Source organism: Rhinatrema bivittatum, chromosome 13 (genome assembly GCF_901001135.1).
Source record: "Rhinatrema bivittatum chromosome 13, aRhiBiv1.1, whole genome shotgun sequence".
Taxonomy (NCBI): Eukaryota; Metazoa; Chordata; class Amphibia; order Gymnophiona; family Rhinatrematidae; genus Rhinatrema; species Rhinatrema bivittatum.
In genome coordinates, this window is record NC_042627.1 from 14,206,338 (window position 1) to 14,229,941 (window position 23,604).

At 42.4% G+C, this 23,604-nt stretch overlaps 1 protein-coding gene and 1 long non-coding RNA gene across 6 annotated transcripts in view; one reads left to right on the plus strand and one right to left on the minus strand.

The window, feature by feature from the left end:
* The window catches only part of LINGO1 (leucine rich repeat and Ig domain containing 1), a 1,111,620-nt gene that overhangs the window by 442,440 nt on the left and 645,576 nt on the right, over positions 1-23,604 (minus strand). The window lies entirely within an intron of this gene.
* On the plus strand, positions 11,175-21,111 carry LOC115075123. Of its 2 annotated transcripts, none has more exons than XR_003852437.1 (4): positions 11,175-11,303; positions 11,424-11,505; positions 12,167-12,365; positions 20,787-21,111. It is a non-coding gene; the product is annotated as an uncharacterized LOC115075123 (long non-coding RNA). The 2 variants fall into 2 exon arrangements; XR_003852438.1 differs by having other exon boundaries at positions 11,424-11,483.

Below are 23,604 nucleotides of genomic sequence, written 5' to 3' on the forward strand. Positions count from 1 at the left end.
AGCCATGGTTCTAAACCTAATGCTGAGCATAGGCGCCAGCTCTGTGGGTGCTTGAGCACCCCCCAATATTGCCCCCTGCACTGTTGTGGGTCTGGCGCTGAGAGGACAGGAAGGAAGTGTTTCTGTCTCCCTGTTACTGTTCCCATCTCCCTCTGCAGCCGATTGGCTGGCTTTGGAGCATCTGACCAATGAGCAACAGTGGGCTCAGAGAGCAGCAGCAGTGTAGGATTAGACAAGCTTCTGCCTTTGGTCTGCCCTGAGGTGCAGTAGAGATGGGGAAGGCTGCTGAAGGGACAGGAAAAGGGAAAGAGAAGGTGTGTTGGGGAGGGAGGTGAGAGAGGGGTTGGGAGTAGGAGAGGGAATGAGAGATGGGAAGATTGGCTGTAAAAGGGGATACTGGAAGGGAGAAAGAATACTGCTATGAAGGACTGGGAGAGGAACTAAAAGGAGGAATCCTGGCTGGGAGAGGAGAAGAGGAGCTGTGAGAGAGAAGCTGAGGGAGAGAGGTAGATAGGCTATGAGAAGGTGAGAGGGACTGAGAGAGGGGACATGTTCTGAGAGAAGTTGGGAGAGAGGACATAGGCTATGATAATAAGAGGAGCTTGGGCAAGGGGGGTGGGGAAGGAGGAATGAGTGTGAGGGGCCAGAGACTTGATTGGAGGGGGTGGGGAGGGGGGAATGAGTGTGAGAGGCCGGAGACTTGATTGGAGAGGGTGGAGAGGGGGGGAATGAGTGTGAGGGGCCATAGACTTGATTGGAGAGGGTGGGGAGGGGGGAATGAGTGTGAGGGGCCGGAGTCTTGCTTGGAGGGGTTGGGGAGGGGGGAATGAGTGTGAGGGGCCAGAGACTTGCTTAGAAGTAGTGGGGAGGGGGGAATGAGTGTGAGGGGCCAGAGACTTGCTTGGAGGGGGTGGGGAATGAGTGTGTATAAATACATTATAATAAAAGAAGTTTCAATCTCACGTGTTTTGGGCTTGTTTTTTTCGGCAAATAGCGCTTGTTCTTTATGGCTACTTTTGCCTAGATAGGATGTTACTGGAATTAGTCAGTCTGAGTGTGCCTGGCTCTGCTGCCCTCTTCCCTCCCTGCTCTTGTGCCTGGTCACACTGGCACAACCCTTCATGAAGAGAACCACGCAGCGTGTGCGAGCACAGAATGTTTATAATTTTTCCAAGTACGGCATCCCCGTGTGCTGCCACGGAAGAGCGCGGAGTTATTTCTACCTCACAGTAAGCGTTTTGCCTGGGCAGCATGGGGGTGGTGGTCCCCATTGCCGACACTAGGTTCCGACCCCAAGCAAACGAGAGCCAGCCAGACTACTGCCACTCTGGCAACTCTGCCTTCATCACAGTTTATAAAGGTTATTAGAGACGAGAGTGAAGTCGCCAACCAGTGACTTCTCTGCGCGTGGCACAACAATGACTCATTCTCAGCTCCAAATGGGGAGAAATCGCTAAATGCTTCCAATACAAGCCCTCAAAAAATGAAATAATTTTCTCCCTACTCCCCTCATCTGATTTATACAGAATTAATGGACCTATAAGTGGTGCTCTTAGCAAGCTTTGAAGGATTTCACTGGCATTCTTCAGCCTAAGAATATACGTGAGATTGTTCTATTACTGATGAGTATCTCAGGATCAGTGCTACACGTTTCCATGCAATGTTAAGCTGGCTGTTCCTGCCAGTGAAAGAACACAAGCACGATTGCTCTCAGAAGCACGAGAGCCTCTCGCTGAACATCATTTGCAGTATTGCGGAGATTAAAAAAAAAATACTACATAGAAAATACAGAAGTTGTGGCATTTTTTTTTCTACACTTTGCCTTTGAGTCCTTTTGCTAGTTCATAAATCCTTGTAAAAGACATAAGAGGTCCTCACATGTAATGACTTGGCTTCTAGGGGTCATCTGTATCGTAATCTGTAGAAATGGTTAAACCCCCTTGTTATACACAATTGGTATTACAAGACTAATTCCTTGCCATCACATGAGTTTGGTCCAGTGTTGGTGCTTTAAGCCTCGTACCTCAGCCTTCAGAGGCTGTCCTGCAAAATACATTGGGGTAGAGTTAGGAAACCAGGACTGGACCACTATCTCATTAGAAGGTGGGTCCGCTACCTCCAGCCTCGGATAAGGTCCCAACTGGGAAATTTCCCAGATATCCCTGAGGTGCCAGGGCATGCTCCAGAAAACCAAGTAAGATCGAGCCAGGAGAGGAGCTGAACACTGAGGCCTCTGCGCACCATAAATTCCCCCTGTTATTATAGAGTACACCCCCCCCCCCCAGGGCAAAGCAGGCCCTCAGTGGGATTATTTATTTACTTATGTCCATCTTCTTATATTATGCTAATTCCCAAAAAAATGGTCCAAATGTGCTTTACAACATTCAGTACATAACCAATCAATACAATCACAACACATACTCATTAGAATTATTTTCATTTCTGGGGACTGCAGCTGGCAGAGAGGATTCTGGGAATAATGTGGCTCTGAAGGTGGAATCCCTGAGCGATGGGTGGGCAGGGACTCAATGAGGATATGCGTGAGGAGGGCAGCCCTGAAGAGGTAGAAGCAGGCCTGGATTTACCAACAGGCACACTAGGTCTGTGCCTAGGGCGGCAACATTGGCTGAAGGTGTACTGCCTCTCAGGTGTGCTGAATTTTACTCAGCAGAGAACAGCCTTCTGCTTCCTTGCTCTAGCCCCTCACCACCCAGGCAGTGCAGAGATCAAGAGGGGAGAGAGTGAGGCTTAAGCAGACAGAGCACAGCAGTGTTTTTTCTTTTCTCTCTACTGTTAGATCTTCTCTTTGTAATTATCTTTTTTTTTTTTTTTTTAGTTTTCCTGGACTGATATCTATACATTCTCAATGTTTATTTTACTACTCACGCATCAAACTGAAATTTCCCCTTGATGACCAATTATATTTTTGCTCCATTATTTGCTCCATCGTCAAGCTTGCTGTCATGCAGTACCTTTGCACTACCTTAATATTCACCAGAGGGCAACCCTTGGATATTTGAGGGTCTTGATAAGCACTGTACAGAAATTATATGCATCTGGGCATATTCCACTGTCTAGAAACCTCCTATCTGCCTCCTGGAAAACACCTTCCCCACAAGCTATATTTTAATGGTTCTGGGGATGCTGCTACTCCTTATACTTAGGGATCACACAGCTCCCAGAAATGTACAAAGACTAAATATCCAAAAAATTCAGGGATCATATAGCAACTTACCTATTTCACTGACCAGTCACAAAAACAAAGCTAATAAACTAAAAGGTTTATTGCTAACCAGTATGTACATTGAACACAAAACTATTTTTAAGAACTGTAATACAACAAGCAGGAAAAAAGAAACTGGATTTTCATAGTAACACTAACTAATACACTTAAATTAACTTGTCTATGGAGTTGAGCACTATGTCTTTCTCAGTGAGATCCTGTGTAAGGTTTTCCAATTAGCACAAAGCTGCAACTCCCAGCTGAAGTAGTGCTTGTGAGCGCCCAACTGTTCTCTAACTGTTCATCAGTGCTACGTCCCTGGCTCTGTACAGCATAAGATTAACCCTGTCTGTTCCAGCAGTCAGTGACATTAGAACACTTTACTATTATGCTGTTGGCTAACTTAGGGGTGGATTTTCAAACCCCAGCACACGTAAACCCTGGGAAGCATGTAAGTCCCAGGGCTTGAAAAAGGGGCGGTCCAGGGGCAGGGTGGGATGGTCAGGGGGTGGGGCAGGGCGGGGCTAGAGGCACCCAGCACAACGGCCATTTGCCACTGTGCCTGGGATCCTCTGCTCTGGGGCAGGAGCAAAAGGTAAAATAACAAAATCTGGGGTAGTTAGGATAGGGGAAGGAGAAGGGAGGTTAGGCATGGGGAGTTGGGAAGTTCCCTCACAGTCCTTTCCTTAATTGGAGTCGACTGGGAGGGAACTGGGGAAGGCCCTGATGCGTCGCCGTGCGTAATTGCAAAAGTTGACACCCCCCCACCCCCTTGTGCGCGCGCCAACCCAGCATTTTATAAAATTGCGCATCCATGTGGGACGCGTGCGCGTAGGTTTTAAAAATCTACCCCTTAATGTCTATAAGGAAAAGGGGGTTTTAACAGGAGGAAATAAACACAAAGCAAACCGGAAACAATATTAACATGTCAAAAAAACTCTGTTTTGTCAAAGTACTGCATAACCAAAATACAAAACAATTGCATGTAGGGAAAGGTCATCAACAATGGATGTTATTCATTTTAAGATCCTTCTCACTGTCCCACTTTCTGCAATCCACTCTGAAGGAACCTTTCCCTTAGCCTCTTCCCTCATTTCAGTTTAGCTATCCTGCCTGACTTTCAGTATTTTCTCTGTTTTCTTCATTCCAGTGACCTACTGGGATTACGAAGAGGCTGTTTAGAGCTTAAGTATCTTAAGATGTCAAACAACAAGAGAATTACAGTTAGGTGAATGCTAGCGTGAGTGGGACTTCATTCATTTTCAAATGGCCATTGTGCTTCTTGAGTGCTCCTAGGGGGAAAATTGTCCCAGAATGCCACACAAGTTGACTGTTCCACAGTCACCATTTCTCCGGTGCATTAGAAACAAACCTCTAGCAAAAGCAATGTCTCACGGTTGATGTCTGGATGATTTGAAATATGAAATACAATTTTAACCTGTATTTCCTACTCTTTGGTGCCTTTAAAATGTGCAACAGGCATGCAACTAGCTCATTCTATGTGTGTTTGCAATATGAGACCCTTATCACAGCTGACACCATCTCCTTTAGCTGCTACTTGGTTATAATAACCTTGAGACAGCATAGGTATGCTTCCCATTTTGTAATGTTTAAGAAACCAAGAAATACACCTTTCACAGCCTTCTACACCTGCACAACTTGTGCCTGTCTTTGTCTTTCCACCGAAATGCTCCCTAGGCCACCATAAACTATGAGTTGCAATAACACAGAATTAGCAACCACAACCAAGACATAAAAAGCATCAGCCTGCAAGCTCCCTAGTAATAAAAGCTGTAAGGACGTGCAACTGAAGCTTGTGGTTTTGCACAATGCAATCCGCTGAAACGATAGGGTTTTCTGTACCACGGGGGAGCCATAGAAAGTCCTGCTGTGACATATGGAGATGGACTGGAAGTCTGAAATTCTTTAGAAGCACTCATGTAATACAAAGAAAGAAAAAAAAAAAGAATGAAGGTAAGGATTCAAAGACCGGTATCTTGGTTTCCATCACATTCATGCCCTGGCAAAGGCTACTGCTGGAGAACATGGGATGCTCTTCCACACACACATATATATATATACAGTCATCAATAGGAATGTGCATGCCCCCTAATTTTGGTTCAATTAATGCTTATTTTGGTTTGGTTTGTTTGCCATACCAAAATAAACATTAAAAAAAAAAATAAATTATGAGCTGAAATAGGACCTCCCTGGTCCCCACTTATCCTTTCCATGGGCGTTCAGGATAGGGAAAGGGGCAGGAGAGATGCCCATTCACGCCTGCCTCTCTAGTGTCCCCTGTAGAATGGCACTGGGCAGCCCTGTGACCAGAGCCATAGTCATGTTAAAATGGTGCTGATCTCAGGCCCGGGCCAGTGCCATTTTACATTTGGCTGTACAAACATACGTCCATACAACAAAATGGTGTGAGTCAGGGCTTTGAGAGGCCCCAGTAGGGTTTGGCTCAGTCCTGCTGGGCTACACACAGGTCCTGGATTCTCCATGAGGTCCCTGAGCAGGCCTGGAAGGACCCAGGAAGCTCCAGGAAGGAGAGGCCATTTTTTAAATCTTTTATCTAGAATTTCAAATAAATATCCAAGAATAACCTTGTAATTGAAATACTGAGGTTCCAAAAAAGCATATCCATAAGAAATATTGAAAAGAAAAAGAAAAAATAAATCTAAAAAATATAGCTCACAAATAAATAAAAAAAAAAGGGGGAGAAGGTAAAGGAAAAGATTGTCAAAGGAGATCATATCAAGACAAAAATAAAAAAAAGGCTTAACATCAAATCTGAGTATTACAAACTCTCAGCTAGTCTCTGTATTGTTACCATACCCACTTGTAACAGAACCACTGAGTTTCACAGCTGTTTGTAACAAAAGCAAACTTAATTATTTTTCGCATCTGTAGCTAAACACTTGCAGGGATATCCGAGAAGAAAAGACGCAGCAAGAAGCCCAGTCTCTTGGCACGTAGCCAAAAATAGTTTCCTCTCCTGTTTTAATTTTCTAACCTCAAGATATATCCATATTCGCTGTCCCAAAACCTTCTCTGATGATTTCTGAAAGTAGACACAGAACAGAAGATCCAAATCATCAAAAGAAGGCAACAAGGGAACCCGACTGGATTCCTCAACCAGAGAAATTGTCGGATTTGTCGAACTTTCCCCTAATGCCAAGCTATCCACATTTCCAAGTTGAATGGACGCCTTCTTATAAGGCTTATAATATACCGGTACCTTATTTAGAGGTGGAACTGCCTCAGATGGTATAGACAGAACATCAACAAATTATTTAGTAAGAAGATCAGTGGGAGTAAAATTAAAAAAAAGTGGATTTGGGATAATTGATAAACTATAAATTCAATTGCCTTGCTTGGTTCTTTAAGTGTTCCACTGGCCTATGAACCAAACTCTTATCTTGAATGAGAGAACCATTTATATTTTTAATGTTTGTAAACTGTTCCTTGAGATAACCAGTATCTTTACTAAACTTCTTACAGTCAGTTTCTTGCCTTTGGACCATGTTCTTAATTGAATCTGCAAGTTTAGAAACAGCACCAGCAGCAGCTGAAAAGAGAAGTCCAGCCTAATTAATGCAAATTGACTCAAATGTAACAAGGTTTGATTATCAAAACAGTACTTGAAATATTGCCACTTTGAAGAGGAAAAGAGATGCTAGTTTCAAACTTATCCAGTCTAGCCGGACCTCCTGCCTGCACCGCAGGCACCTTGGTGGGTATCTTGGCTCAAACCCCTGTGTCATCTTCCTGCAACAAGTCAGCACCACGACCAAGATGTAACAGGTGTGAGACCAGAGGTATAGAATCAAGGGGTTTTGAGAGACACCTCATCTCAAGCTGGGCCAGGCTCTACTCCCTCCTGGCATAGCAGCAGAAACGTCTTCCTCCAATCGACCTCGACCAATGCTTCAGAAACGCATCCATCATCTGCTGTGACACTGGGATCGAGGGCAAAGCAGGTAAATTCCTTAACCCCCCTTTCTTCTTCAAAGGCAGCGCTATCAGAGGAAAAGTTTAAACAAGAAACAGCAAACATAGCGCGGTCTAGAACTTTGCTACCATCTTGACTCCTTCCCAAGAATGTGGCATTTTCGAGGCCATTTTCTTTTAAAATGAACCAAAGATATCAAAGCGGTAGGCCATTTTTGGTTCAGATGTGCAATTCATTTTATACAAATGCATATCCCTGATTATTATTCCTACACCATGTCCTGTGGTGACTTTAACTAAAAGCTTTGGGTTTGGTGAACATTTGAATATCTGACTTGAATAATCAGATAAAATAGTATGGACCCTGCAGGCAGGGGATGGACTCTGGCCTGGAATTGGGACAGACCGTCGACTCAGTTCACAACACTTGCTGAGTCATCCGTGATAAATTTGTCGACTAAACCCTTGACCAGACACCAATATGAATGCTCGAAAATGTTTTATCATTTGTTCTATCCAATAAGGTTGATTTTTTCCAGACTGAGTTAGATCTGAGTAGGGTTATCAGATCATTACGGATTAGGTTGCATTTTGGGAATTCCCCTCAGCCAGACTTTATAAGATCTATAGTGTCAGGTCCTTCACAATGGGTTCCGCCTGGACCGATGGATGCAGTCATCCACACTTTTTATGAATTGGTGTTAAAAGATATTAGGTCATTAGCTACACACAAGGTTTTTTTTTTAGACATCATAATTTGTCATGAGACACATTTCTCATATTAAAAGTGGGTGTCTCTGATACCGCTTGGCGCCCATTGTATGGAGAGCGGCGGTGGATGTAAATTAATGAACACCATTACTCTTATGCTGAGTTCTATAGAAGACGTGTGTAAAATATTTTTCAATCGGAACAATTTTGTATGGCTTTCCCCTTGGTTTGCGTTATTTCTGGAATTTCTCAATGCCAGGACAATGCTGCAGGGGATGGGGAGGTAGGGGAAGTTCCAGAAAAGGAGAATGTGCCAGGGCTTAGGGAGGGCAGAGCAGGGAAGTGATCCAAGCCTGTGGAAGAGGGAGGGGAAATCAGAAATTGAGAGGGGAGCTGAGCCTACCAATGAAGCGAATCCTAGGGTGCTGTGTGGAGTGCAGTGAAGGGATGGGTGAACCAAATCGGCAGAGAAGTGGGGGCTGGCTAAGGAGGGGGCCGGAGGAACCTACTGGGGAAGGAAGGGATGGGAAGAAGAACTGTGAGGGGAACAGGAAGAATGGATCAAGAGAAATAGGGAGTGGAGCAGGCAGAGAGGTATTAAATCCCCCGCTCCCAAACATAAAGCTCAAAAGTATGCGCCCGTGAAGGAGAGGAAGAATTAGGAAAGTTCAGAGGGAGTAAGCAGAGGAGGGGGGGAAAAAGAGGAAACGATGAGGTGAGGAGGAATAAGAGATTAGGAGAATATGCGAGAAAAAGGAGGGCTGAGAGACAGTGGTGGGGATAGGCTATGGTGGTGGGGGTGGTTGGGGGGAATATGGTGTGGATGGGCTGTAGGGGGGGAGGAGACTGTGGGGGATGAGCTGGAGTTGGGAAGAAGAATAACTGATGGGACTTTGAGTGCTTCCCTAGTTTTTTTTTTTTGGCCACATGAGTCTTCCCCAAGTCCACATTACCTGCTCCTCTTTAAATTCAGGCTGGTCAGTCACACTCACGGTCCACTGTGTTCTGTTTGCTCTTTTTTTTTGCCAGGGGCACTGCCATTTAAGTTAAGCTGTTTATTATACATTCAGCAAACAACACCAAGAAGAGATTGTCCTCAGACAGTTCATTGTTCGGATCCTGATCTTGGATCTTATCCAAAAGACAAAAGGGGGCAATTTCCAAAAGTGCCCGAACCGGTGCAAAGTCTGCAGATGCTTTTACCCACAGACTGTTTTCCCCTTGAAAACTGCCTCAAGAAAAAGCACCCAGAGAAATCTGCACTTACTTTTTCTGTGGATTCTTTTTCACATGCATAATTTTGAAAGTGTAAAACTACTCGTGGTAGTGCCACACCCCGCTTCTACACAACGCAGGCAAAATCCGCAGCGCACGGTAGAAAAACATGCATAGATTTACCTGTTCTGAGGGTGGGCAATCTCTAACAGGTAGCTTACCCAGGTAAATATGTTTGAAAATTGCCCTCCCCAAGTCCAGAAGTGGATGGTTCAGGTTCTCCTGAATACATTATTGCCTGTTCTGGTTCAACATTGATTCCAAGCATTGCTTTCCCCTTTACGCATGCACACTCTGACATCCCATGGGTTTCGGATTTAATCCAAATTCAATTACATTCTATGCATGTAAAGGTGACCCCCAAAGTGCCCGTCTTTACTATATACACCACAGATGCTGGATATGTGAGGTGAAAGACCGCAGGAATGTGTAGTATTCCCTAGACAACGCTCAGGGGAAGGGGGTCTTGTCAAGGAGTGTGATTTGCCAAAACTCGTGAGTCCACTTTGGCTCATGTTCTTTCAGTCTGTCTTTCATACTGTGAAGGTGGCTGAGGCTCAAGATCGAAGACCTCAGGTCTTCCAGAAGGAGGGAGATGACCTGGGATCTTAAAAAAAGGATCCTGAGATTGAGAAAACCATAAGAGGTGAAGAGTGGTGGAAGGGGAGCTAGTCTCGTAATTTTTACATTTCAATGAAGATTTGCCTTCAGTGTTTGAAAATAGCATTCTGGTTGGCATCAGAACAGCGACTGCCAGACTGGAAGTATCTACTTCTGAGTTGTTGCTCAACAGAGTATCAGCAGGAGCTCAACTGTATCTCTTCAGAAGTGTTGTTCCAGTTCAGCCGTTGGACTGCAGAGATCTGCGTAGCAGAAAGCACATTCCAATAGGGATATGCGGTCATTGGAAATGAAATAGGAAATTTTAACATTTCCAGGTTCATACCATTTCATTTTTGAAATGAAAAACAAAATTTTGTTAATTTCATAAACAACAGAAAAAAAAGGTTGTCACCACCGCCAGCCCCACCTGCCTCACTCCTGGGCCCTGCCCTAATCCTTCCCTCTGGGGCACTCTTACCTTCTTGTTGAAAATGTCTTCGGGGGCAGAAGCGATCCCCAGTTGTTCCTGCCCCTCAGCCGCCGCTATTGCAAATGGCGGTGACAGACCGAGGCAGCGCCTTTGTAAATGTTTGCTATACAAAATGGCGCTGGCCTGGGCCTGCCTGGTGGCCATTTTGTATGGCATAATTTTAAAATGGAGCCAGCCTTGTCTGTCAGCACCGTTTGTAACTGCAGCAGCTGAGGGGCAGGAACAACTGGGGAATGCTCCTTCTCCATGAAGACATTTTCAACGGTAGGGTAAAAGGGTCGGGGAGGGACTCAGGAGTCAGGGGGTGTTTTGGGCTTTGGACCTGACTTTTGTTTTACAGAAAAGAAACTAAACAAACAACAAAAAAATGAAAAAAAAAAACAAACCAGAAAATGAAATGAAGAAAATGTCTGTGAATACGTCTAGTGATTTCAAAATTATTCGATTTTTAGATTATTTTTTTTTAAATAATTTTTGCTTTACTCAAAGGACTGCAGTATTCTTCAGTGTGCACTCAGCTGAATTTACTCCTCTACATCCAGGACTTCAGTAAAGGGTTTATTTTGAACACCAGACTGCAAGCAGTGAGTTGTTCCTAATGGAAGGTAGCAACAGGAACGTGATAGACTATTACTTCCTCCATTACCCCCCCATACCCAGCAGGAAAGAACCCAAGGGAGCATGGGATCTCTGCTTACCCCACCTGATCCCGAATGCACCCTAAACTCCTATTGGCCAGCAGGCCAGGGCTACACATATATATGTAGAGACACAGCGAGAGAGAGAGAGAGACACTGACACGCACACACACACACACACTCTGAACATTCCAGCATTACATACCAATCTCATCCAATCTTATTCACAGCTCTCACAGGCTTAGTTTATTCTCTCCTCCTATTTTTGTATCCACACGGCTGGCTTTTCTGTCCCTAACTTCTGCTTCCTGGTGTGCTGCTACAGAGAAGTGTTGACTCCATGGTGCTGTTTTCCTGTGTTTGCTGGATGTGTGTGTTTATGTCCATGCTGGGATAATTCTGTAATGAGGTTACTTCCTTACTCTCCCTCCCCTTCCTCTTGCTTCTTCCAGCCCCGCAGGCACCCTTGCCCACAAAGAGCACTTTAAATTCCTGTCGGTAATTTTTTTCTTTTTTTTTTTTTTTGCAGGCCAAGCAGTGAGAGCTGTGTGGAGAGGTTTCCACAGAGCTGCTGGTGGAAAACACGAAGGTGACTGCAGCACTCAATTAATGTCAGTTTTCTTTTTTAATTATAATGTATTTCTTAACAAAAGCCTTAAGCAAAAATAAAATAATTATTCGTTGCCAGAGCAGAGAAAAAAAAATAAGCTTGAAAGATTTGTTTCTATGATCAAATTCAAACCAGTCAAGCAAATACAGTCACAATCTGACCTGTATAATTTTCTTAGGCATATTTTAAAATCAGAAGACGTAGGGAGGGAAGAGAGAATAAAAGATTGAAGTGAGAAGCTAAGAGAGATGGGGATTGGGGGAAGGGGGAGTATATTTGACCAAAAAGAGGTAGAGAGGCAGGTGAGAAGACAAATAACAGAGAGCAGGAGGTGAAAAAAAGAGGAAGAGGAGGAGGAGAAGAAAAAGATGGAGAAAATGGTAAAGAAAAGAGAGAACAAAGTAAGATGTGAGGGGAGGATGGGAGAAGAGAAAAAAGAAACAGGAATGGGGAGAGGTGGGAAAAGAGCAAGAAAGAGAAGGTGGAAAGAAAAGGATAGGAGCCATAGAGAGGTGACAGGCATAGAAGATGGGAGAGCAGATAATGATGGAGAGGAAGCAGTCTCAGTTCTGGTCTGCTCAGTTTCAATAATTTGTTTATGCAGAAATGTAACACTGCAACTATACTACTTTATTCAATAATTTGAGGATTCTGCTCTGCAGACTGTCCTTCCACCTCCTCAGGCACCCAAGCAAGTGACTCTGCAGCACAGCGACTTGCACATACAAGTGATCATGCAGAGAGATGCTCCACCTGTTGGGCCGCCACAGTGCCAAGCCTCAGGAAGACTGTGTTCTGGTGGTAGGCTCCAGCATTCAATCCACAGCAGATCACCCCCCCTGCCAGAGAACGATTCCACAGGTAAAGCAATTCAAGATCTGTTTTATTTGCTGTGACCTGGATCCCTCTAACTCTGTTCTGATCATGACCCAATAGGGCAGATCTACTACCCAGGTTCAATGCAAAGGTACATGTTGCCTCATTTTAAGGCACATGCACCAGTGGCTTAGTAAAATATTGTCACTTTTGACTACGGGATAGATGACTGCTCAGATTTCAGGCAGCGATCAGGCTGCATAAACTTTACTTGACCATAACTATTCATAGAAACCAACTATGATGGCAGATGAGGACTGTAAAGTCCATCTAGTCTGCTATTTACTTGTAGGTCTGACATGGCCTGTGGCAGTATGTCCTTGACGTCATTCTGCGCCTCCGTAGGTGCGCACTTGTGTCTGGCCGGGATTTAAAAGGCCCGTGGTGGGAAATCCCCCATGGCACCCAATTCTGACGTCAGAGCCCACAGCCCTTAAAAGGGCATTGCTCTCAGCAACCCATACCTCGGCAATAGGTCAATTTCTTTGAAGTGTGCGTTACCTCATTGTTCCTGCATTCCTGTGATCCAGCTGTTCCTTCTTATGTTCCAGTTCATTGTTCCCGTGCTCCAGTCCTTGTTCCTGAGTTTCTGGTCTTGGGCTTCAGTTCTCATCTTCTTCCTGTCAGTCTTCAGTTCCTGTCTTCCTCACGTTCTGGTCTTCGGTTCTTCAGTGTTCTCTCCTCCTTTCCTGCCTGCCCTCAGATGGCTCTTTCTATTTTGACCTTTGCCTGATTCATGTCACTGAGTGAACTCCGCCTGTCACTGACCACTGCCTGCTACACGACTCCTATTGTCTTCTGCCTGCCACTGATCGCTGCCTGGATACTGACCCTGTTGAACTCTGCCTGTATTCCCTCCTGCATTAGACCTTGGCCTGCCAACTTCTTCTACTTGCCAGATCTTTACCTCCACAGAAGCACGTGCCTAAGTCCAGCCAGCCCTGGCACCCGAGGGCTCAACTTAAGAGGAACGTGGGCCGGTATTGGTGAAGCTTCAGCTGGAGTCAACTAGCCCTACTGCATTCCTCTTTCCCCCCAACCAGCAGATTCTGACTTCTTTGGTGGCAAGGTCAAGATTCTCACTTCAGAGGCCACTATGCACTCACCCACCAGCCCAAAAGATGAAAGAATAGCTGGAAAGTCACATTGTCTTCAGGTGGCCTGGAATAAGAAAATGTATACATTAAGTTATTAAGGTGGGGTGATTAGACCTCCACTGGACTGAACCTTGCTGCTCCTACTTCTATGCTTGGAGGAGAAGTCCATTAATGGCTATTAATCAATTATATTTAGGGAATAGCCACTGCTATTAATTGCATCAGTAGCATGGGTTCTTCTTAGTGTTTGGGTACTTGCCAGGTTCTTGTGGCCTGGTTTTGGCCTCTGTTGGACGCAGGATGCAGGGCTTGATGGACCCTTGGTCTGACCCAGCATGGCAATTTCTTAGGTTCTTATGCTATTTCTCTCTAACATAACCTTTATAGCATTTAGGCTGCCAGTGTCCAATGCGCTTAATCACTGCAGGAGGCAGGCACTGGGAGGCTGTAAAGGTGGCTGCGCCAATCTTGTTTCTTTGCTTTTCCTTTCGCTTGGACTCTTGCTGGGGACTCATGACTGGATTTTTCTGGGCTCTGTATGATGTTTTCACCGGGCCAAGTTATTCCTACTATGCTATAACTTGTGTGCAAGAAACGTGATAGATTTGCTAATTCATCAGCCTCAAGAGCTGGTGGCTCCTAATCAGTTTCCTTTTACTGCAACTAATTCACTCTGTTATGTTAATATTTGTTCTATCAAAGCAAAGGCAGACGTCTTCCAGTTATTGACAGATTATTTATTTATTTATTTATTTTATTTAGCGTTTTTTATATACCGAGGTATAGCAGAGTTGCCTTCACTCCGGTTTACATTATAACAACCAGTTACATTTAAATTTGACAAATTACATTAAACAGACTGAGAAACTGACATATAAAATTAGTCATGATTATGATTTTGATTTATTATTTTTCATAGAGAGATGGTATACAGATTCGGATATTTCATTAATAAATAAGGACTGCCTTTCTTTGAAAAGTATCTCAGTAGAACTAGGGGGTGGTAGTGAAACCTAGGTTATGAGGTTGAATGAGTGATATGTTTATTATATTGTCCTTCCGGATTAGTAAGCAAAGATCTCTCATTACTTGCTGATTTATTTTACTAACAATATTGTCCTATTCTGATAAGATTTTAGTGATGGTATCTTAAATATACCTGTTGAAAGCCAACATAAGGATATATTTTGGTAATTTTAATCCTTACTAGATTACTGTCAATTCAGCCAATTGAAACAAGTTCCCACGCATAAAGCAGGACATATTCTAGATCAAATAATACTTCCAGAATTACTTGCGAACCAGTTTGTGGTGAGTAATTTGTTGGTCAGAAATAGTATCCTGGACTGGTCATTGTTTAATTTGTTTTCAATACTGTTCTGATCATCTTAAAAATGAGAGAATGGAGTACTCACTACTAAAAGAATGTTGTGACTCTGTGGATTCTGCTAAATTTGGGAAGGAATGGATTAAACCGTTCTGGACGAATTGTTTTAGTAAGCTGCGGAAGACAAGAAATTGTAAATAAATAAATAAAGATTAAAAAACACGACAAAAAAACATGAGTTGTAGTGCTCTAAGATTTTTTTTTCCAGCCCATAATAGAGACTATTACAATAGTCTAATTGTCCAAATAACAGTGCTTGTAGCACCATTCTAAACAAAATTGGGGTCAGCATGAATTTCAAAGGTCTCAGAACCTTCAGCCAGTATTAAAGCTCTTTTTAACACCTGCTTAATCTATGGGCCAAAGATTAACCCAGAATATAGGATAATCCCCAGATTTCGCACTTCTGTTATAAACTGTAAAGGTATACCAGTAAAAGATAAAGATCCAACTATTGGGATAGCTGCCCTACTAATCCATAGTAATGTGGTCTTTGACACATTTAATGTTAGATAATTTTGAGCTAACCAATTTTCTACTGCCGTCATACACTCAGAACATAAAAGCCCTGGAAATGCATCATTCAAACTAGGTATATCATCAGCATAGCAATAAAATTTGACATTCAGCTTTCTTAAAATTGTACAAAGAGGTAATATATACAAATTAAATAAAACAGGGGAAAGGGCTGACCATTGCGGAACCCCTACTTCTAATTCCTTCCAAGTAAAGTGTGTCTACCCAACCTGTACCCTTTGTCACCTGTCCTGTAGAAAGGATTCAAACCACCTCAACAACACCACTCCTCCCATTCCTCTTTTTACCAACGGCTGTAGCAACACTCTACGATCCACTGTATGAAACGCTATGGTCAAATCAAGTTGTACTAATACACCAGAGCCACCACAATCTAATTCTTGATACAGATAGTCCAGCAGAGAAAACAATGTTTACAGAACCCTTATTGCTGGGGAACTAAAATATGTTCTTCTCTAGATATTCAGTTAATTGTAGTAACACAAATTTCTCAACAATTTTTTCTAAAGTAGGAATATTTGTTATAGGACAATAAATAGTGAGCAAATCGGAGGGCTTTGTTACATCCTTCTGCACACGTCTTACTGTAACAAATTATAGCTGATTTGGCATGAACCCTTCTGATAATATTCGATTAACTATACAATGTATTATTTTTATAGCATTATCTTTTACTCCTTTGATTAATGAAAAAGGATAGGGATCTAAAACTGAACTTGTAGACCACAAGTCACTAATTACTTCCTTGATTTCTTTCATAGAAATGTGCCTAAAAATTAACCATTTTTCCCCTTCAACTTTCATTCTCTCCTTTGAACTTTGCACGTAAATCAAGTATTTTATTCAGGAAGAAATTGGCTAAGGATTCACAGTTTGGAATTTTTTGATCAATTACCTCCTGTTGTTTAGTTAGAGTTTTTACTACAGTATAAAGCTCCAACGTCTGATTAATAGACTGTTCTATCTGTGTCATTATCCTAGCTTTTTTAGACTCCTAACACTGCTTCCTATACAGCTTCATTTGCTGCAAAATTTGCTGTTTTTTCTCTATATCCTTTTTCTTTCTCCAAATTTTTTCCAATTTCCTCAATGCCTTCTTCTGATTCAATAAAATTAACTTATACTTTCCACTCCCTTCACCGGGGGCTCAGTCCACGCCGGGACCAAGGCTTACCTCTGAGGGATCTCGGAAATCACCTCAGGAATTCTCAACTGGGGGAGGGACCCTTAGGTATCTCCGCCTTTAGAGAACTTACTCCTTATTGCTTCTATATCAGTTGACATCCGGACCGGGTAATGGCGAAGATATCCCCAATTGACGGAGCAGAACATCTGAAGACTCTGTGAGAGAACGCATCAAGGAAGGAACGCGGTTAGAAACAGAGACTTTGCTACACAAGTTTAAGGGAAGTAACCTTCAATTTTTGTCATGAACAGCGGGTCAGACATCACCCGCCGAAACATCCCCTGAGGAAGGACGTGGATCGTCCGAAACACGTACATGTTGGGACTTTTATAGTCTGGGAGGTGTGATATAGAAGCAATAAGGAGTAGGTTCTTTGTGAAAAGAGCGTCACTTGCAATTATGTAGATCACACTGAACAGCGCATTAGTGGTGGTGTCATGGTACTTGAAAAAAAACATCGAGGAATATTATTATAAGATCTTTTTGGAGATACTTTCCGAATGTCATATAGATTTTTTGAACACTAAAGAAATGATTTAACCCAAGTTTTTAATAGCACATATACACAAAAAAAAGGAGGAGGTTGGTTGGTTCATGATTATAATATGCTTGAAAAAGGCAGGGTTGCCTATACGGTTATATGAAACCTTACCAACTCCTCACAAAATGTTTTTTTTTTTCCAATATAAAAAAATTTCTTTCTTTAACACCTGGAAAAGGTGATTTCCATTTGGCGTGTAGGTCATAAATCAACAAACAACATTTTATAAGTGATTTAGTAGAAATGGTATGGTGAAACACTATAAGAGTTCTAGCCTAATCCATTGCTCCATTGGCTGGGCCTGCATTGGACTAACTTATGACATAGGATGGAGCCAGTAGCATATTGGAACATAATATTATCGTACTGTCCTAGAACAGCGGGCTGGAGTCAGGGAGCACCCCCCTTGCAGAACCAGTATAGGACTGCAGGGCAGACTGGAACTGGTCTTCTGACTAACCAGCTCCCTTCCCTGCAGGTTGAGCCCTTGGATTCTGAGGGCTGGTAGGACTTGACTTCTGCAGAACATCATGGCTAGAGTCAGGCACAGCCTGGGAACTATGTACAGGCTGAGAAACAGGATGTAGGCACAGGCTGGGAGCTGGATGCAGGTACTGGTTGGGAGCTAGATGCAGGTACTGGTTGGGAACTGGGACTAAGTGCGGACTGGGCTCGAAACAAAGCTGGAATTGAGAGCAAGGCCAGGACCAGAGGCAAGGCCTGAGAAAAAATACAAGGGACTGGATGAGAACCAGACAAGGACAGGCCTGAACAAGGATTGGACCAAACAGACAAGACTGGACAAGGACTGGTCTACAAAGGCAATAGGGAACAAGAAATCCCTACAGGGCATTTGACTGTGCAAGGTAATTCTAGTAGGCCCAGAGGCCACAAGTCAGACAGAGAGAACAGAAGGACACAGAGTAAGACAAAGAAGACTAGAAGGCAACAGAGTAAACCAGGGAGACAAAGAGAGGCCACAGAGCAAGGCAAGAAGCCAAACAAGCCGCAAGGCAAGGCAGGAAGCCTGGGTAGGTCATAAGCAAGATAGAAGCCTTGGATAGGACACAAGGCAAGGCAGGAGTCCTGGGTAGGCCACAAGGTAAGATAGAATAGTGAGAAAAAAAATGGTCATGTCAAGGAGACAAGGTGACCAATGAAGAGGCACCAAGGGAATGGACAGGCTGGGTTAATTAGGCCTGGGATTGAGGCATCAGGTGATCAGAAAGGAGGTAATTTGAGCTGCTGGGAGCAGGGCTTGCTGAAGATCTCTGCTGCTGGGGAAGTTGCATAGCAGCTGGAACCATGGCACAGGGAGGCTGCATAGCAGGCAAAAATGTGACACATAGGGAGGATAACTTTGAAATATGCAAGTGCTCCCATATATATGAGTATATGAGCGCACACAGCTTTACTATACTATTTTATAACATGCACGTTTCACATACGCACATATTATAAAATATGCATATATTTGGTACACAACATCTGTGCCTATGTAGGCCTACGCATGAATACAAACAATATATTGAAACCACATATTTCAATGTATTGAATGCGCATACTTTCCCCACCTATTTTAAACATATACGCACATATAATTTATGAGTGAAAGTAAACAAGATCTTACTTGCATAAGTCTTGCACGCGGAATTTGGCCAATTTTATAACATGCGTGCATGTAGGAAATTATCAGTTTTACCAATTAGTGTACTAGTGCACCCAGTCCTTCTCCAAGCTATCAAAGTTCTCCTGGTTGTTCAGTCTGAACTCCCCACAGTTTTCCCATGTCTGCCTGCCAGTCAGTACAACACAATAAACATGTTTATTATCACTTATACCAGATAATTAGCAGGTGTAAAATAATGGGAGTAAATTGGAAAAGAAAAGGTATGCAAATGTCTTAAAATAACAACGTATGTGTGCACGTGCTGGCCCTGCCTCAAAAACCTCTAGACCCTCCTTTTTTACACATGTATATTTGCACAAGAAAGTGAATATATATGCGTACTTGTGGCTTTTATAAAATATAGAATGCACACTTAGCAGCTGCTTACATGTATATATGATAACTTTTTGTGCACATAACACCTTTAAAATTTGCCTTTTAATATGAAATTGAGGATGCTTTCAGGGGGTTCTCTATGAAAATAGTTGGTGGCAGTGAAGAAGCAGAAAGATAATTAACAGCACAATGAGACTGCACTGATCAGACTGTGAAAATAGCCAAGACTATTGAAAATGCTAAAAGTACACCAAAGGTCAACATTACGTTTTATTTCTGCCTTCTAGGCTCAATTTACAAGAAATCATAAGACTTATAAGAATGCAGTCTTATTAGCATATATGAGATATAATAATAATACCAACCCGGTTTGAAAAAATTATAAAAACAGACTAACTCATTGGTGTGTAGATTTGGAGGACATGTAAGGGCCCAGGAACTCTGAGCTGAGCTGTACTTCTCCTAAGATATCTTATACTAAAAATTAAAGTTTTTTGAGGAAATGTATTGTGGTGAGACACGCTTACTTGAGCTCGGGGTGCCACCCCCACAATATCATTGGTTTAGGATTGTGAGAGCTTGTAAATTTGACATCAAATGAATTATAAAGGCATATGTGAGGTTTATAGACAAATTTGTTGTGAAAGAGTTTGTTGTTCAATGGCCTCAAAAATGCAAAAATTTGAGAAGGTGGTTAAAGCCTGCAAAACACAAAATGGCCAATGGTCATAAGTCTTTAGGTCCGCAGTACCTGGATGAGGTTACTATAAGATTATTGACACATGCAGTTGTTTCAGCATTAGATAGCAAATTTGAAGTGGTAAACAATAATACTGAGCAACAAAAAAATTTGATGAATGACATGGGCAAATGCATAGATGCAGTGGAGGGGCAAATTTCAATACTTGAAGATGACACCAACAGCCTGATGAGTAAAACAGTGCTGCTAGAGAAAACTTTGGCAGAAGGTGTGGTGAAGACAGAAGATCTACAGAATTGCTCATGGTGAAATAATCTGAGATTTGCAGGATTTACGGACAATGTATCTGAAGAAGATCTAATACATAACCCTTGAAACTTGGTTGCCACAGATATTAAATATGCAAGATCTTGTCGGGAAATTAATAATTGATCGAACCCATAGAAAAGGCCAAAAATGTCAGCGAGAATGAAACTGCAACTGATGTTGGTGCGCTTTCTCAATTATGCACACAAGCAACAGACATGTGTGGCCTCTAGCAAACAAAAAGAGCTTGAAAACTAAGATCATAAAGTGATAATGTTTCAGGACTTTTCCAACCAAGTGTCCTTGCAGAGTCAAACATTTACCTCGATGCGCTCTGAGCTCAATAACAGAAACATACAATTTATGCTGCAATTTCGCACCAAGCTAAGGATTTGGCATGAAGGAAAAAGCCATATTTTAGCTATGCCTTCGGCAGCTAAAGAGTATCTGGCAAAGGTTAATGGGGGTCCCGGAAAAGAAACGAGTGATTGTTGAAAGGAAGGAGGAGACGATATTAAAAAAAGACAGAAAAAGTAGCTTGAATGAGATAGAGAAATGATTGTCTGGATTTTGCTTTTCTACCATCACTGCAATGTTAATGGAGCAATACAGGATGCCAAACAACTCCATGTTCTTTTTTTTTTCAGTTGTGTTTTCTTTTAATTTTGGATCCCATGCACGAGTCAGAGGCAGGATATGTGTCGTCATCAGGTCGGAGGTGGATTTTCACCATATTGTGGCTCACACAGGAGATGGAAGACGTCCAACAGAAACTCTGAAACTGCGCCTTAATGGTTATTTTAGCATCTGAAACCTAATTTGGGTTTCATGAGTCAGCATTTAATACTGTGACATGATATTAAACTCTGTTTTTCTATTAGTATACTACATTGTAACGGGAATTTTACAGATGCCAAACAATTTTAAATTACTTTATTATGCTGCAATTATTTTTCACTTCTGAAGCGATGCACAACGTATGTGGCTGGCAGGGGCGAGATACGTTTTTTTTTTTACTGTCTGGCTGGAGAACTGTCTGAGCTGCAATGCGGCACATGGGAAATCGACGATATCCAGCGGAGACCCTGAAGCAGTAGTGTTGTCAGTTAATTTAGCACCAGACAACTAATTTTGGCTACAGAAGTCACTGAGCAGTTTTGGGACAATTTTGGCAAGAAATCTCTTGTATGCCCTGAGGGTTTTATGTTTTTTTGCATTGTTTTTTCTCATACTTTTGCTGTTTATTTGAGCAAGTAATATTGAAACGCTCAAAAGGGCAATGTTTGCAATGTTTACAGGGTTGCTGCAGAAAATCGTGTTGAGGGGAAATGTGGGGGTGGCACCTGCTCATATTTATATGGAGCTCAACTCATCTCCAGTAAGATAATACAGTGGTGGAGTCTAATGAGGAAAAGAGGTATGAAAGTGGGGGGAGGGGAAACTAGGAGGGGTAACAGCAAAATGGGAAGCTTGGTAAGCAGCGGAGATTATCTGCCAGAGTTTGTAAGACACACAAGCAGAAAGCTTTTAAGGAGATGGATTTCAATGAAAAATTAAAGGAAAAGGCTGAGGGGGCTGATCGTTTAGGCTGGGAGGCAGCCAATCTCAATATAATGCTACTGAATATCACGCTACTTAATGCGCTTAACCTGGAAGGATGACCATGACTATTAGATGGGTAATCCTGGAATGTGTCAGGACTAGGATCTCCCGTAAAGTGGAAGAAAATTCAACAAGCTGCGAATAGACATAAAGCAGTGATTGCGTGTATCCAGGAAACTCACGCAGCAGATAAATAAAATAAAAAATAAATCCTAAATTGGGTAGGGCAGCGTTACTACTTAACGGGCAATGGGGAAAAAGGCGAGAGTAGCACTATTAATACATAAACAACCAATTTCAAGCAGTGCAAGAATTCAAAGATCCCAAGGGTAGGTATATATCATCGCAGTGGGCAAACTCAGTGGCAAGGAGATTATGATATGTAATATGCACCTAAAGAGTATAAGCATTCGTTTTCACAGAGATAGTAAACATATTATTGTTGAATGTCTGGGAACCCTTGATCATGCTAGGATTTATTCTGATTTCCCTATTTGCATTCCCTATGAAAAGCAAGACTATAAGTACCTGCATGCAGGTGAATAAAAGAACATAATAACTTAAGAAATTGCCATACCGAGTCAGACCGGTATCCTGTTTCCAACAGTGGCCACTGCAGGCTACAAGTGCCTGGCAAGTATCCAAACACTAAGTAGATCCCATGCTACTACTTCCAATAATAGCAGTGACTATTCCCTAAGTCAACTTGATTTATAGCAGTTAATGGATTTCTCCATGAACTTCTCCAAATCTTTTTAAAACCCAGCTACACTAACTGCACTAACCACATCCGCTGGTAACAAATTCCAGAGCTTAGTTGTGCATTGAGTGAAAAAGAATTTTCTCTGATTACTTTTAAATGTGCTACTTGCTAATTTCATAGCGTGCCCCCTCGTCCTTCTATGATCCAAAAGACTAAATAACTGATTCACATTTACCCATTCTAGACCTCTCATGATTTGAAAGACCTTATCATATCCCCCCTCATCAGTCTCTTCTCCAAGCTGAAAAGTCCTAACCTCTTTAGCCTTTCCTCATAGAGGAGCCGATCCATCCCCTTTATCATTTTGGTCGCCCTTCTCTGTACCTTCTCCATCGCAATTATATCTTTTTTGAGATGTGGCAACCAGAATTGTACACAGTACTCAAGGTGTGATCTCACCATGGAGCAGTACAGAGGCATTATTACATTTGATGTTTTATTCACCATTCCCTTGCTAATAATTCCTACCATTCTGTTTGCTTTTTGGACTGCTGCAGCACACTGAGCCGACAATTTCAATGTATTATCCACTATGACACTTAGATCTTTTTCCTGGGTGGTATCTGCTAATATATAACCTAACATCATGTAACTACAGCATGGTTATTTTTCCCTATATACATCATCTTTCATTTGTCCACATTCAATTTCATCTGCTATTTGGATGCCCAATCTTCCAGTCTTGCAAGTTCCTCCTGCAATTTATCAGAATCTGCTTATGATTTAACTACTCTGAATAATCTTGTACCATCTGAAAGATTGATTACCTCACTCGTTATATTCCTTTCCAGATCATTTATAAATATATTAAAAAGCACCGGTCCAAGTACAGATCCCTGAGGCACTCCACTGTTTACCCTTTTCCACTGAGAAAAGTGACTGGATCGACCTGTTCTGAAAATCTGGAGCCAGTTGGCAACCCTACTTTGACTGTGAAGGCCTACAATCATGTGTCATGTTCCTATTTATTCTCTGCAACTGAAGAGATTTGGATTCACAGGACAAATATTATGATATATTTCTGTTTTATACCAGTCTCCACTATTATATATTCTATCTATCCTACAGCTTCATTTTCACCCCCAGAACCCAAAAAATAT